The following is a 14,660-nucleotide window of genomic DNA, read 5'->3' on the forward strand; positions in this document are numbered from 1 at the left end:
GAGATGTGATGTGTGAGGGGAGCACAGTATGGGGGAGATGTGATGTGTGAGGGGAGCACAGTATGGGGGAGATATGATGTGTGAGGGGAGCACAGTATGGGGGAGATGTGATGTGTGAGGGGAGCACAGTATGGGGGAGATGTGATGTGTGAGGGGAGCACAGTATGGAGGAGATGTGATGTGTGAGGGGAGCACAGTATGGAGGAGATGTGATGTGTGAGGGGAGCACAGTATAGAGGAGATGTGATGTGTGAGGGGAGCACAGTATGGAGGAGATGTGATGTGTGAGGGGAGCACAGTATGGAGGAGATGTGTGAGGGGAGCACAGTATGGAGGAGATGTGATGTGTGAGGAGAGCACAGTATGGGGGAGATGTGATGTGTGAGGGGAGCACAGTATGGAGGAGATGTGATGTGTGAGGGGAGCACAGTATGGGGGAGATGTGATGTGTGAGGGGAGCACAGTATGGAGGAGATGTGTGAGGGGAGCACAGTATGGTGGAGATGTGTGAGGGGAGCACAGTATGGGGGAGATGTGATGTGTGAGGGGAGCACAGTATGGGGGAGACGTGATGTGTGAGGGGAGCACAGTATGGAGGAGATGTGATGTGTGAGGGGAGCACAGTATGGAGGAGATGTGTGAGGGGAGCACAGTATGGAGGAGATATGATGTGTGAGGGGAGCACAGTATGGAGGAGATGTGATGTGTGAGGGGAGCACAGTATGGAGGAGATGTGATGTGTGAGGGGAGCACAGTATGGGGGAGATGTGATGTGTGAGGGGAGCACAGTATGGAGGAGATGTGTGAGGGGAGCACAGTATGGTGGAGATGTGTGAGGGGAGCACAGTATGGGGGAGATGTGATGTGTGAGGGGAGCACAGTATGGGGGAGACGTGATGTGTGAGGGGAGCACAGTATGGAGGAGATGTGATGTGTGAGGGGAGCACAGTATGGGGGAGATGTGTGAGGGGAGCACAGTATGGAGGAGATATGATGTGTGAGGGGAGCACAGTATGGGGGAGATGTGATGTGTGAGGGGAGCACAGTATGGGGGAGATGTGATGTGTGAGGGGAGCACAGTATGGGGGAGACGTGATGTGTGAGGGGAGCACAGTATGGTGGAGACGTGATGTGTGAGGGGAGCACAGTGGCCCTCATTTACTATTGTAAACCCTACTTCTTTTGTCAGGTTTTTTTTGGCGCATCTTTGTCTGCGCCATGTCGCAGACATTGTGCGCCAGTCTGCGACATTTTTTCCCTGAAGGACCCGATGTGGATTCTCCCAAACCCGAAAAAGGGGCATAACCCGACATTTCTGAGCTTTCCCACGTATTTATAAAGGTTTCCAACCCGAATTTGTTGAATTGTTGTGGATTTTTTCCCGACAACTCAGAGGAGTTGGAAACCAAAACCAACAAAACCCACGTGCGACAAACAAGATGCGACATAATAATAAATACCAGGGGAAAAAAGCAGTCGGGTAAGAAAGCAACATAGACTTACAACCCGATTTTCTAAGTAAATGAGGGCCAGTATGTGTATATATGTGACCTGTACTTGTACTTATATACACTGCTCAAAAAAATAAAGGGAACACTTAAACAACACAATGTAACTCCAAGTCACTGACACTTGTGTGAGATCCCACTGTCCACTCAGGAAGAACACTGATTGACAATCAATGGAACATGGAACAGACAACAGGTGGCAATTAGCAAGACACCCCCAATAAAGGAGTGGTTCTGCAGGTGCTGACCACAGACCACTTCTTAGTTCCTATGCTTCCTTGCTGATGTTTTGGTCACTATTGAATGCTGGCGGTGCTTTCACTCTAGTGGTAGCATGAGACAGAGTCTACAGGTGGTGCAGCTCATCCAGGATGGCACATCAATGCGAGCTGTGGCAAAAAGGTTTGCTGTGTCTGTCAGCGTAGTGTCCAGAGCATGGAGTTGCTACCAGGAGACAGGCCAGTACATCAGGAGACGTAGAGGAGGCAGTAGGAGGGCAACAACCCAGCAGCAGGACCGCTACCTCCGCCTTTGTGCAATGAGGAGGAGCACTGCCAGAGCCCTGCAAAATGACCTCCAGCAAGCCTCAAGTGTGCATATGTCCACTCAAACGGTCAGAAACAAACTCCATGAGGGTGGTATGAGGGCCCGACGTCCACAGGTGGGGGTTGTGCTTACAGCCCAACACCGTGCAAGACGTTTGGCATTTGCTAGAGAACACCAAGATTTGCAAATTCCCCACTGGCGCCCAGGACTGTAGGGAGGTCATACGGGCACGTGGAGGCCACACACACTTCTCATTGTGACTTGTTTTAAGGACATTACATAAAGTTGGATCAGCCTGTAGTGCGGTTTTCCACTGTGATTTTGAGTGTGACTCCATATCCAGACCTCCATGGGTTGATACATTTGATTTCCATTGATAATTTTTGTGGGATTTTGTTGTCAGCGCATTCAACTATGTAAAGACAAAAGTGTTTCATACGATTAGTTCATTCAGATCTAGGATGTGTTATCTTAGTGTTCTCTTTATTTTTTTGAGCAGTGTATATATTTATATCTTTCAAGGTTCATAAAATGACGGGACTAAGAGAAAGGAATACCTGGAAAAAAAAAAAACAGTTTTGGAATATGTTCATTATAATGATGAATATAAATCTTAGCACATTTAAACTATATAAGGCTGCATTCATACTTCGTTTTTACATTACGGGTGTCGGATCTGGCTGGGGGAGGGGCAAACCAGGCTCCCCCGTACCCCAGCCGGACCAGCGCTGAACTCCATTTACTTTAATGAGCGGACCGGAGTGAAACGGTGACTCCGGTTGGCTCATTTTGACCCGTATGCGGTTTACTGACAGACCTAAAACCGTAGTATACTACTGTTTTAGGTCAGGTCACAAAACCGCATACGGGTCAAAAGTGAGCCAACTGGAGTCACCGTTTAACTCCGGCCGGCTCATGTAAATGGAGTTGAGCGCTGGTCCGGCTGGGGTACGGGAGAGCCCGGTTTTCCCCTCCCCCAGCTGGATACGGCACCCGTAATGTAAAAACTAAGTGTGAATGCAGCCTTAGACATCTGGGAAAAAGTGGAGTGATTTTCCCATAGTAGCCAATCACAGATCAGCTTTCACTTCACCAGAGCTCGTTAGCTGAGCTGTAATTGGTTGCTGTGGAAAAATCACTGCACTTTTTCTCTCACCCGTGTGATAAATCTGGGCCTGTTCTCCAGTCTCACCGAAGACCAGCAAATCCTGGAATACAGTACAAATACTGAGTGCCATTTCAGCCATAGACATCTTAACCCCTATCCAAAGGAAAGGGGAGAAGATGTCTGATGGGGGTCTGCGTTGGGTTTGGACAGCCAGAGATGTGAGGTTATCCCCCCTCGTGATGTCATGCCACGCCCCCTCCATTCACGTGTATGGGAAGGGGGCGTGATAATGTTCTCTCCCTATTACAGATAATGTCCTTTTCCCCCCCATCACAGATAATGTTCTCTCCCCCATCACAGATAATGTTCTACCCATCATAATGTTCTCCCCATCATAGATAATGTCCTCCCCATCACAGATAATGTTCTCTCCTCCATCATAGCTAATGTCCTCCCCATCACAGATAATGTTCTCTCCCCCATCATAGCTAATGTCCTCCCCATCATAGATAATGTTCTCCTCCCCCATCACAGATAATGTTCTCCTGCCCCCATCACTGATAACGTTCCCCCCCCCCAATCACTAATGTTTTCTCCTCTCCCATCACAGATAATGTTCTCTCCCCCCCCCCCCCCCCACAGATAATGTTCTCTCTCCCCCCCCCCCCCCCCCACAGATAATGTTCCCTCCTCCCCCATCACGGAAAAGGGGGGAGATTTATCAAAACATGTCCAGAGGAAACGTTGCCCATAGCAACCAATCAGATCGCTTCTTTCATTGTTAACAAGCCCTCTGCAAAATAGAAGCGATCTGATTGGTTAGGGGCAACTTTTCCTTTGCACAGGTTTTGATAAATCTCCGAATGTTCTCCTCGACCCCTCACCGATTATGTTCTCTCCTGCATTACAGATAATGTTGCCTATTTCCTGACCCATAAATTTTTTTTCCTCCTCTATCCAGTATTGAAATTATTTTCTGTAAAACTACTCCACTGTAAATTTTATTTTTTTTTGTTCCAGGAAAAAAATAAAAATAAATTGCCCATAGCAACCAATCAGACCGTTTCTTTAATTTTTCAGAGGCCTTTTCAAAAACATAAAAGAATTGATTTGATTGGTTGCTATTGGGAAACTCAGCAACTTTTCCTCTGGACAGGTATTTATAAATCTCCCCCATTATTGAGCTTAATTTCTAACACACATATATATATATATATATATATATATATATATATATACATACATACATACATACATATACACACACCGTCATGACCGTAAATGTTGGCACCCCTGAAATTTTTCTAGAATATGAAGCATTTCTCACAGAAAAGGATTGCAGTAACACACGTTTTGCTATACACATGTTTATTCCCTTTGTGTGTATTGGAACTAAACCAAAAAAGGGAGGGGAAAAAAGCTAATTGGACATAATGTCACCAAACTCCAAAAATGGGCTGGACAAAATTATTGGCACTCTTTCAAATTGTGGAAAAATAAGATTGTTTCAAGCATGTGATGCTCCTTTAAACTCACCTGAGGAAAGTAACAGGTGTGGGCAATATAAAAATCACACCTGAAAGTAGATACAAATGAGAGAAGTTCACTTAGTCTTTGCACTGTGTGTGTGTGTGTGCGCGCTACACTAAAACATGGACAACAGAAAGAGGAGAAGAGAACTGTCTGAGGACTTGAGAACCAAAATTGTGGATAAATATCAACAATCTCAAGGTCACAAGTCCATCTCCAGAGATCTAGATTTGCCTTTGTCCACAGTGCCCAACATTATCAAGTTTGCAACCCCTGGTACTGTAGCTAATCTCCCTGGGCGTGAAGAGAAAAATTGATGAAAGGTGTCAACGCAGGATAGTCCGGATGGTGGATAAGCAGCCCCAAACAAGTTCCAAAGATACTCAAGCTGTCCTGCAGGCTCAGGGAGCATCAGTGTCAGCGCAAACTATCCGTCGACATTTAAATGAAATGAAACGTTATGGCAGGAGACCCAGGAGGACCCCACTGCTGACACAGAGACATAAAAAAAAAAAAAAGACTACATTTTGCCAAAATGAACTTGAGCAAGCCAAAATCCTTCTGGGAAAAGTCTTGTGGACAGATGAGACCAAGATAGAGCTTTTTGGTAAAGCAAATCATTCTACTGTTTACCGAAAACAGAATGAGGCCTACAAAGAAAAGAACACAGTACCTAGTGAAATATGGTGGAGGTTCAATGATGTTTGGGGGTTGTTTTGCTGCCTCTGGCACTGGGTGCCTTGAATGTGTACAAGGATTACCAACAGATTTTGGGTTGCACTGTATAGCCCAGTTTTAGAAAGCTGGGTTTGCATCAGAGATCTTGGGTTTTCCAGCAGGACAATGACCCCAAACATATGTCAAAAACCACCCACAAATGGATGGCAACAAAGCGCTGGAGAGTTCTGAAGTGGCCAGCAATGAGTCCAGATCGAAAACCCATTGATCACCTGTGGAGAGATCTTAAAATTGCTGTTGGTGCCTTCCAATAAGTGAGACCTGGAGCAGTTTGTAAAGGAAGAGTGGTCTAACATTCCGGCTGAGAGGTGTAAGAAGCTTATTGATGGTTATAGGAAGCCCCTGATTTCAGTTATTTTTTCCAAAGGGTGTGCAACCAAATATTAAGTTAAGGGTGCCAATAATTTTGTCCAGCCCCTTTTTGAAGTTTGGTGACATTATGTCCAATTAGCTTTTTTCCCTCCTTATTTGGTTTAGTTCCAATACACACAAAGGGAATAAACATGTGTATAGCAAAACATGTGTTACTGCAATCCTTTTCTGTGAGAAATACTTAATTTTCTTGAAAAATTTCAGGGATGCCAACATTTGCGGCCAGGACTGTATAATATATTCATATATATTTGTGGTCATGGCTACAGCAGTATACCAATGATGAACCCTGAATCCGTGTAATTGACTAGGATGGTGACGGTGTGCCCAAACCATCATCGAGGGTAAAACCTATAAAGGGGGCATACCCTAAAAAAGGTGAAGTGTGAGAAAAGGGAGGGTCACAAGACCGAGACCTGCGACGAAAGTGGAAAGCAACAGGCTATATTTATGGTGAGCCTTCGCCCCTCCCACAAACACAGGCTGACAATCAGCCTTAACTATCTGGAGAGCAGCTGGCCATATTTGGTGAGCCTCCGCCTCTCCCACAAACACAGGCTGATAAATCAGCCTTAAAGGAGAACTCCAGAACATAAAAATTGTCCCCCATAGTGCCGGCAAATAAAGATGTACATACCTTCCTCAGCTCTCCCTGGGCCTCTGGTAACCAGCTCCGGTCTCCGCCGCGATCCACTTCCTGGTTGCCGGAGGTCGGATGAATCATACTGCGCTCAGCCAATCACCAGCCGCAGCGAAGTCCGACTCGGCCGGCAATAGGCTGAGCGGCAGTGTGATGTTTTTGGCCCCGGCCGCAGGTGCCAGTGTAGTGAAGAATTTTGTGTCCTGAAGGGTTTTCACACTGCCGCTCAGCCTATCGCCGGCCGAGTCGGACTTCGCTGCGGCTGGTGATTGGCTGAGTGCAGTAGGATTCATCCGACCACTGGATGAGACCGGCGGCGACCGGAGTCGGTTGCCGTTGGCCCCGGGGGAGCGGAGGAAGGTATGTACATCTTTATGTTTTTACTGCTGGCAGTATGGGCGACAATTTTTATATTCTGGGGTTCTCCTTTAACTATTTGTGGTCATGGATACAGCAGTACACCAATGATGAACCCTGAATCCATGTAATTGACTAGGATGGTGACGGTGTGCCCAAACCATCGTCGAGGGTAAAACCTATAAAGGGGCAAAAAACGACCAAAGTAGGAGAAGTGATTTATTGAATAGTTATAAAGCCAGTTTTCGAAGCATGAGACATTTTAATGAATGGTTTTGGAACGTAAAGGGAAAACAAGAAGACTGCCAGCGATCCAACTTCCTAATGAAATGACAGGGAACGTTATTGTTGGAAGCAGCTGAGGTGGCATCAATCCTAAATCCAAGAAAGACAAAGGATTAATGCCCAGACTGAAGACTAGGACTAATGTGAATTATAAACTGGGAAGAGGTTAAAGCATGACCTGCAAAGGAAGTTGAGGACTGGCATCTGAAGTGTCACTTGGAGAATAGAAACGAGAATAATGGAATCATCCTGGTTCCAGACATCTGACCTTTTGAAAAACCCTTATCGCTGGCAGAAACCCTGGTGATTTCGCTAGTGCGGAAGAAGCCGCAGAAGCCAAGATACATAGCCGTCTTGACTGCACGACTAGGTAGATGGCCAAAAGGGAGGCAGAGAGATTTCTTGGACAATTGCCAACGGCGGTTGCCTACTAGGTGAGTTAACCAGATCGCACTTGTACTCCCCTGAGAAGCACTCTCAAGTATTCTGTGCGATCTGTTCCTAGTAGTATTGCATGAAAGAGACTTCTTGATGGAATCTTTAGCATTTTTTTTTTAACAAGGCTATGTATATGAAAGTTATGCATATGTACAGTATGAAACTGTGCCGTAAAAGCCACATATGTACATACAGAAAGACTACGTATGAACCAAAAAAAGGTTACAAATGTATGTAGAGCATGAAGCTACAAGCGTATGTATTGTTTGAATGCTACAAGTGTATGTACAGTATAAAAATGATATGCCCGTATGAGCGGCATAAATGCTACAAGTGTAAGTACAGTATTAAGCTACAAGCAAATGCATCTTATAATTTCTGAACGTATGTACAGTACCAATGCTATGAGTGTATGAACAGTATGATGCTATGAGCGTATAGACAATATAATGCTACGGGCGTATGAACAGTATAAATTCTACGAGCGTGGGGACAATATAAATGCTATGAGCATATGAACAGTATAAATGCTTTGAGCTAATGTACAGCATGTAATAAGCGTATGTACAGTATAAATGCTATGAGCGTAGAAACGATCTAATGCTACGGGCGTATAAATGCTATGATCATGTGAACAATATAAATCTATGAGCTAATGTACCGTATAGATGCTATGAATGCATGTACGGTATGAAAGTTATGAACATATGTACAGTATGAAAGCTATGAACGTATGTACGGTATAAATGCTATGAGCATATATACAGTATGAATGCTATGAGCGAATGTACAGTATGAATGTTATGAACATGAGAACGATATAAATGCTACGAGCGTATGTACAGTATGAATGCTATGAGCACATGAACAGTATAAATGTTACGAGCTAATGTACAGCATGTAATAATTATATGTACGGAATAAATGCTATAAGCGTGTAAGCAATATAATGCTACGGGCATATGGACAATATAAATGCTATGATCGTGTGAACAATATAAATCTATATGTGAATGTACCGTATAAATCCTATGAGCATATGTACAGTATAAATGCTACGAGCGTATGTGCAGAATAAATCTATGAGCATATAAACAAAATAATGCTACAAGCATATGAACAGCATGAATTCTACGAACATATGGACAATATAAATGCTATGAGCATATGGACAATATAAATGCTATGATCGTGTGTGAGCAAAATAAATCTATGAGCAAATGTGCCGTATAAATGGTATGAGCGCATGTACAGTATGCATGTTAAGAACATATGTACAGTATGAAAGCTATGAGCGCACGTACAGTATAAATGCTATGAGCATATGAACAGTATAAATGCTTTGTACAGCATAATGTAATAAGCGCATGTACAGTAAATATTATGAACGAATAGACAGTATGAATGCAATGAGCATATGTACGGTATGCATGCTATGAGCATATGTACAGTTTAGAAGCTATGGGTGTATATACCGTATAAATGCTATAAGCATTTGAACGATCTACATGCTACGAACGTATGTACAGTATGAATGCTATGAGCATATGAACAGTATAAATGCTACGAGCGTATAAACAAAATAATGCTACAAGAATATGAACAGCATGAATTCTACGAGCATATGGACAATATAAATGCTATGATTGCGTGAATATACAAACTTAGCGAATGTACCATATAAAAATATTATGGGCGTATGCACAGTATGAATACTGTGAGCATATGTGCCGTATAAATATTATGAACGTATGTACAGTATGAATGCTAGGAGCATATGTACGGTATGCATGCTATGAGCATATGTACAGTGTGGATGCTATGGGCGTATGTACAGTATAAATGTTAAAAGCATTTGAACGATATACGTGCTACGAGCGTATGTACAATATAATGCTAAGGGCGTATGAACAGTATAAATTTTATGAGCATGCGGACAATATAAATGCTATGCGCGTATGGACAATATAAATGCTATGATCGTGTGTGAACAAAATAAATCTATGAGCAAATGTGCCGTATAAATGGTATGATCGCATGTACAGTATGCATGTTAAGAACATATGTACAGTATGAAAGCTATGAGCATGCGTACAGTATAAATGCTATGAGCATATGAACAGTATTAATGCTTTGAGCTAATGTACAGCATAATGTAATAAGCGCATGTACAGTATAAATGCCAAGACACCCTCGATCCCCCTTGAAGAGATAGGAGTGAGGTGGCAAGGTTGCCACCCCTCCTATCCCTGCTATTGATCGGCGGAGCGGTCGACCAATAGCAGACTGGGGGCGAGGGGGTTAAAGTTCGGTTCCCCCCCGCTATGCCCACCCGTCGTGTCCGGGCACAGCGGGGGGAACCGTGCAGTAGCGGCGGCGGCGGTCACTTACCCGGCGGAGGCTGTGATCATGGTGGCGGTGGAGGTGAGTATGACGCCGCGTGTCCAGAGTCTGTTGCCTAGCAACATCTGCAGGGCGACAGTTTAGAGAGTGGTCTCTAAACTGTCGCCCTCCAGATGTTGCAAAACTACAACTCCCACCATGCCTTGACAGCTGTTTGCTGTGTTGGCATGCTGGGAGTTGTAGTTTTGCAAGATTTAGAGGGGTTCAGGCTGGAGATCACTGACAGTGGTCTCTAAACTGTAGCCCTCCAGATATTACAAAACTACAACTCCCAGCATGCCCAGACAGCAGTTTGCTGTCTTAGCATGCTGAGATTTGTAGTTTTGCAACATCTGGAGGGCCACAGTTTAGAGACCACTGTCAGTGATCTCCAGCCTGAACCCCTATAAATCTTGCAAAACTACAACTCCCAGCATTCAGGAACAGCAAATGGCTGTCTCGGCATGCTGGGAGTTGTACTTGCGTGCCTTCAGCTGTTGCATAATTACATCTCCCAGCATTCCCTTTGGCAATCAGTACATGCTGAGAGTTGTAGTTCTGCAACAGCTGGAGGCACACTGGTTGGGAAATACCGAGTTAGGTAATAGGTTCTATTACCTAACTCAGTATTTTCCAACCAGTGTGCCTCCAGCTGTTGCAAAACTACAACTCCCAGCATGCACGTTCTGTCAGTGCATGCTGGGAGTTGTAGTTCCCCCCCCCTCCCATGTGAATGTACAGGTTACATTCACACTGGCGACGGATTACAGTGAGTTCCCTAGCGGGAGACTCAGTGTAATCCGCCGTCAGTGTGAATGTAACCTAAACACACTACACTACACTAACATAAAATAAAGAGTAAAACACTACATATACACACGTACACTGCACCCCCCCCCACCCCTTCCCCCCCAATAAAAATGAAAAACGTATCCTACAGCAGTGTTTCCAAAACGGAGCCTCCAGCTGTTGCAAAACAAAAACTCCCAGCATTACCGGACAGCCATTGACTGTCCAAGCATGCTGGGAGTTTAGCAACAGCTGGAGGCACCCTGTTTGAGAATCACTGGTGTAGAATACCCCTATGTCCACCCCTATGCAAATCCCTAATTTAGGCCTCAAATGCGCATGGCGCTCTCACTTTGGAGCCCTGTCGTATTTCAAGGCAACAGTTTAGGGACACATATGTGGTATCGTCGTACTCGGGAGAAATTGCCTAACAAATTTTGGGGGGGCTTTTTCTCCTTTTACCCCTTATGAAAAGGTAAAGTTGGGGTCTACACCAGCATGTTAGTGTAAAAAAAAAAACATTTTTGTACACTAACATACTGGTGTTGCCCCATACTTTAAAATTTCACAAGCGGTAAAAGAAAAAAAACCTCCAAAATTTGTAACGCAATTTCTCCTGAGGACGGAGATACCCCATTTGTGGGCGCAAAGTGTTCTGGGGACGCACAACAAGGCTCAGAAGGGAGAGTGCACCATGTAAATTTGAGGTCTAAATTGGTGATTTGCACAGGAGTGGCTGATTTTACAGCGGTTCTGACATAAGTGCAAAACAATAAATACCCACATGTGACCCCATTTTGGAAACTACACCCCTCACGGAATGTAACAAGGGGTACAGTGAGCATTTACACCCCACAAGTGTCTGACAGATCTTTGAAACAGGGGTCTGTGAAAATGAAAAATAAAATTTTTAATTTGCACAGCCCACTGTTCCAAAGATCTGTCAAATGCCAGTGGGGTGTAAATTCTCCCTGCACCCCTTATTACCTTCCGTGAGGGGTGTAGTTTTAAAAATGGGGTCACATGTGGGGGGGTCCACTGTTCTGGCACCACGGGGGGGCTTTGGAAATGCACATGGCCAAATTCTCTCTCCAAAAGCTCAATGATGCTCCTTCTCTTCTGAGCATTGTAGTTCGCCCCCAGTGCACTTCACGTCCACTTATTGGGTATTTCCATACTCAGAAGAGATGGGGGTTACAAATTTTGGGGGGTATTTTCTGCTATTATCCCTTGTAAAAATGTAAAATTTGGGGGAAAACAAGCATTTTAGTGTAAAAAAAATATTTTTTTTTTACATATGCAAAAGTCGTGAAACACCTGTGGGGTATTAAGGTTCACTTTACCCCTTGTTACGTTCCCCAAGGGGTCTAGTTTCCAAAATGGTATGCCATGTGGTTTTTTTTTCTGTCCTGGCACCATAGGTGCTTCCTAAATGCGGCATGCCCCCAGAGCAAAATTTGCTTCCAAAAAGCCAAATGTGACTCCTTCTCTTCTGAGACCTGTAGTGCGCCAGCAGAGCACTTTTCATCCCCATATTGGGTGTTTTCTGAATCGGGAGAAATTGGGCTTCAAATTTTGGGGGGTATTTTCTGCTATTACCTTTTTTTTAAAAATGTTAAATTTTTGGTAAACCAAGCATTTTTGGTAAAAAAAAAATTTTTTTTTTTACATATGCAAAAGTCGTGAAACACCTGTGGGGTATTAAGGTTCACTTTATCCCTTGTTACGTTCCTCAAGGAGTCTAGTTTCCAAAATGGTATGCCATGTGGTATTTTTTTGCTGTCCTTGCACCATAGGGGCTTCCTAAATGCGACATGCCCCCCCGAGCAAAATTTGCTCTCAAAAAGCCAAATATGACTCCTTCTCTTCTGAGCATTGTAGTTCGCCCGTAATGCACTTCAGGTCAACTTATGGGGTACCTCCATACTCAGAAGAGATGGGGTTACAAATTTGGGGGGGTATTTTCTGCTATTAACCCTTGCAAAAATGTGAAATTTGGGGGGAAACACATTTTAGTGAAACATTTATTTTTTTTTTTTTACATATGCAAAAGTCATGAAACACCTGTGGGGTATTAAGGCTCACTTAATTCCTTGTTACGTTCCTCAAGGGGTCTAGTTTCCAAAATGGTATGCCATGTTTTTTGCTGTTTTGGCACCATAGGGGCTTCCTAAATGCAACATGCCCCCAAAAAACCATTTCAGAAAAACGTACTCTCCAAAATCCCCTTGTCGCTCCTTCGCTTCTGAGCCCTCTACTGCGCCCGCCGAACAATTTACATAGACATATGAGGTATGTGCTCACTCGAGAGAAATTGGGATACAAATTCAAGTATAAATTTTATCCTTTTACCCCTTGTAAAAATTCAAAAATTGGGTCTACAAGAACATGCAAGTGTAAAAAATGAAGATTTTGAATTTTCTCCTTCACTTTGCTGCTTTTCCTGTGAAACACCTAAAGGGTTAAAACACTTACTGAATGTCATTTTGAATACTTTGGGGGGTGCAGTTTTTGTAATGGGGTCATTTATGGGGTATTTCTAATATGAAGACCCTTCAAATCCACTTCAAACCTGAACTGGTCCCTGAAAAATAGCGAGTTTGAAAATTTTGTGAAAAATTGTAAAATTGCTGCTGAACTTTGAAGCCCTCTGGTGTCTTCCAAAAGTAAAAACTCATAAATTTTATGATGAAAATATAAAGTAGACATATTGTATATGTGAATCAAAAAAAAATAATATTTGGAATATCCATTTTCCTTACAAACAGAGAGTTTCAAAGTTAGAAAAATGCAAAATTTTCAATTTTTTCATCAAATTTTGGGATTTTTCACCAAGAAAGGATGCAAGTTACCACAAAAATTGACCACTATGTTAAAGTAGAATATGTCACGAAAAAACAATCTCGGAATCAGATTGATAAGTAAAAGCATTCCAGAGTTATTAATGTTTAAAGTGACAGTGGTCAGATGTGCAAAAAAGGGCTGCGTCCTAGAGGTGAAAATGGGCTGTGTCCTTAAGGGGTTAAAGAGGCCTGTGAAAAATTAAAGAAGCAATCTGATTGGTTGCTATGAGCAACTGCCCCACTCTTCCTATACACAGGTTTTGATAAATCTCCCCCATAGAGTTTTGTCACTTACTGTATATAGAGATAGAATCTACTTCCTATTACAGATGGCTCCATACACACTAAGGAGGTACAGTGAATAAATTATCTATAAAGATAGATGGAGGTAAGATCTGTTTTACCCTACACAAAAGGTGAAAATACCTTTAAAAAAAACAGCCTTAGGGTAGGGTAACACGTAATGGATCCGCAGTGTAATTTATGCTGCGGATCCGCTGGTGACCTGACCCTTAGTGTGCCTCCAGTTGTTGACATCCCTCCTCGCCCCACCTCTGGTCTGCTCGCAGCGGCAATCCACCACTACAAGCAGGCCGCACGGGTCTGCAAGACACAGAGTGCATTTGCAGTGTACTCAGACATCGGGGAGCAGCTGCGATGTCAGAGTACACTGCGCACACGCAGCTGAAGGCACACTATGGGGTCACCGGCGGATTAGTTACGTGCGACCCTACCCTTAGGGTGTGTTCACATGCGCTGCCGGCACACACAGTTACTGCAGTGCGAGCTCCCTGCTGCTGCCCCCCTAGCTCTGTGTGTCCGCTCCTGACTACGAGCGGACACACAGAGCTACAGTAGCAGGGAGCTCGCTCTGCCGTAACTCTGTGTGCCGTCAGCGCATCCGCAACATCAAAAACACTGCAGATGCACTCCTGTGTGAACGTACCCGTAGTGTGAGGAGAGCACTTATAACTTTTCCTTTATTTGATAAAACTTTTTAGGTCATCCAGACACATCAAAAGTTTTGATGGCACCGATGTTCAGTCCTGCAATTGTGAGATATGAGTCTCGGCAGCTCTGTCCAACGCCTTCTCTCCAGACCAATCTTTCTCAATCATGGTGAC

At 43.9% G+C, this 14,660-nt stretch overlaps 1 protein-coding gene across 2 annotated transcripts in view; it reads right to left on the bottom strand.

Moving 5' to 3' along the window:
* The window catches only part of LOC130357258 (gastrula zinc finger protein XlCGF71.1-like), an 84,072-nt gene that overhangs the window by 34,417 nt on the left and 34,995 nt on the right, over positions 1–14,660 (bottom strand). The window lies entirely within an intron of this gene.

This window comes from Hyla sarda, chromosome 2 (genome assembly GCF_029499605.1).
Source record: "Hyla sarda isolate aHylSar1 chromosome 2, aHylSar1.hap1, whole genome shotgun sequence".
In the NCBI taxonomy this organism is placed as follows: domain Eukaryota; kingdom Metazoa; phylum Chordata; class Amphibia; order Anura; family Hylidae; genus Hyla; species Hyla sarda.